At 32.4% G+C, this 2,691-nt stretch overlaps 1 long non-coding RNA gene across 1 annotated transcript; it reads left to right on the top strand.

Annotated features, from left to right (window-relative positions):
* Positions 1-1,191: 1,191 nt before the first annotated feature.
* Positions 1,192-2,230, top strand: LOC105338260 (uncharacterized). The gene is made up of 3 exons (XR_010713919.1): positions 1,192-1,341; positions 1,517-1,629; positions 2,013-2,230. It is a non-coding gene; the product is annotated as an uncharacterized lncRNA (long non-coding RNA).
* The last annotated feature ends 461 nt before the right edge of the window (positions 2,231-2,691 follow it).

Below are 2,691 nucleotides of genomic sequence, written 5' to 3'. Positions count from 1 at the left end.
CAATTTCTCCCGATTCAATAGATAATGCAATGGTTCACGTTGGTATAGAATAGATATGACCAATTTACGTGTTAGTTCGGCAATGGCAGTGACCAACTTACGTGTTAGTTCGGCAATGGCAGTGACCGTCCGACAGACACTCCCAATGCATGTTGACCGGACATTTTCCAAGGGAGTTACATTTGTCCACAGAGGAGCAGGCTGGTGTAGAGTGAAAATATTTTGTCAGAAATATGCATATTTATACGAATGATGATAGTTTTATTTTAATTCTTTAAGAAAACATTTTTAAACATAAAGTTACTTACTTGTATCTGGAGCTGAGTGAGCGCACGTGCACTGGTAGTTGACACATGTCAGGTGGAATCCATTGCTGCAGAGGGTGGTGCACTTAGACGTGTCGCCGTGCCAACCACAGTACTCAGAAACGCACAGACCTATAAAATACACAGGCTTACTTCATGCAGGCGAACTGAATTTCTTTTATTATTCTTTAAAGGCGTAATCTGAAAAGAATATATAAATATACATGTATACTTTACCAATTAAAGACAGTAATAAGAGCGCTGTTTTCATGTTTATCTCGGTTTATTATGTGAAAGAGAACTGTTATCAGGTCTGCTTATCTAAATCTGCTCGTGTCCACAGATCCCCCGCGTGACACGGGGCCATGATGGGTTGGAAATTAATATAATTTGAAATTAATAACTACTGTACTGTCGAAGATTTGCTTGTCGATAGATAAAATCTGCACGATCTTAGACCTCTTGGGACAGATCCTGTAAAATCATTTGCATTCAAGGTTTGAAAAATATTATCAAAAGAAGTTTTTTATTTTCATAATTTTTTTTTATCAAAAAAATAAAACGTTTTATTGACATTAATGGACATGATTTATTAGATGTATATATTATGCATTTATTCACATCAAATTTTAAGGTGGAATAACACACCTGGAAAAAGTCACTCAAATGATTAACAGGAAATTTTTGGATAATGAAAGATACAATGATAAATAAACTGTACAAATGTCAAATAAGCGAAAATTTGCAGTTTGGGGATAAAAAATGACTATCTAAAATAATTATTCCAGTAAGTAACAACAAAAGCTCATGCGGGATTCGAACTCGGAATGTACGAACCTTAATAAAAATGAATTTGTCTTTCCGGGATTTTCGCGTACGGTTCTGTATTTACATTTCGTCTCTATATTTCCGATTTGATCAGCATGAAGGCCAAGGGTGTAGCGGTTAACTTTTTCATCAAAAAAATTAATTTAAAACCTTTAAAAACCATTAAATTTTCATTTGATCCATATCACAATGGAGTGCGCTCAATACGGTAAGATGATGCCAATTTTATGTTATCGCATTTTGTATCTGTTCAAATGTTCACCAATGCCTTTGGACAAATGCTAATGTAAAATAAATTCATATGAAACATATATCGACACTGTGCTCTATTATAACAAAAAAGGACTACAAGTAATTTCTATTTGTTGTTGTTCGTGCTTCAGAGAGATGATGTGCATTGTAAATTCACCAAAGATGATAGATACCAATCAAAGTATAGTAACTAAGGTTGACATCAAAAGTGACAGAAGCAATCCAGAGATGAAGCTCGATTTTGGTAGGTTTATCATTGAGTAATGACTAGATTTTCTTTCAATTTACATAGTTAAAAAATATAAACAATCATGCTTAAATGATCTAAAATCAAAATTGAAGGACATGTATAATAATTAGTTATCATCCACTTCTTTTCACAAACTTTAATATTTAAAATTTTGATTCTGGAGATTGCATAATTGTTGGAACCTTCTGTGTTTCACGTATTAATCAATTAATCGGCTTAGAGATACTACCATTCATTCATTTTATGGATTACTGCAGTTGTTTTATTGTATATTATAGAGCATGAATTTTCTATAAAAAAAAGTTATATCGTTTACCAGTAAATTCAGAAGTCATTTCTTTTCAGTCTTAAACATAATTGTTATTGTTTAATTGTAGCTGATGGTCAGACGGTAATTTTCAAAACCGAACATTTAAGTACAATGATAATTGCACAAAAACTTGCTAAACTGTGTCAAGAGAGACTGGAAACTGTGACTGTTGGAGAATCAGCCATTTTTGCTTCAGCCAAACCAGGAAAGATTGGGAAGAAAAAATAAACATATGTTTTGTGTATTATTTGTATGACTCTTTTGTATAAATACATGTTCATCTTATCTTCTATGTAGTTATCATTTTCCTAGGGTTGGGGATGCTGCATGATTTAATGGTTGTTTTTAGAGTTGTTGATATTATGCAAAATGAAATCATGATGTGTAAGATACGAATAAAAAATTATCACTGCATGATAGACTTTATCACTATGCAGTTGACTATATATTTTACATAGAGAAAGAATTTAAAAAAAAAACTATTTTAGAGGGGGTAGGATTTTTTTTTCGTTATTTGGCTTATTGAGCAATTGATTGATAAAAATTCAGGTGCCTGGGCTTAAAACAAAGATAGTGTTATCTCTGTGTAATTTTGTATTAAAAACACTTTCAAAATAATTAGGGGTACATTGCTTATACCAATGGACAATATATGTAAAACTCCAATCACTTTTATTATCGTTTTACTAACAGCGTGCCAGTTTGCTTGTCGGGTCGTGCTAAAATTTCGTACGCTGATTATCATA

The sequence above is a fragment of the Magallana gigas genome, chromosome 5, assembly GCF_963853765.1.
Source record: "Magallana gigas chromosome 5, xbMagGiga1.1, whole genome shotgun sequence".
Taxonomy (NCBI): Eukaryota; Metazoa; Mollusca; class Bivalvia; order Ostreida; family Ostreidae; genus Magallana; species Magallana gigas.
Note: the sequence above shows the minus strand (reverse complement) of the source record. Positions and strands in the feature narration are given on the sequence as shown.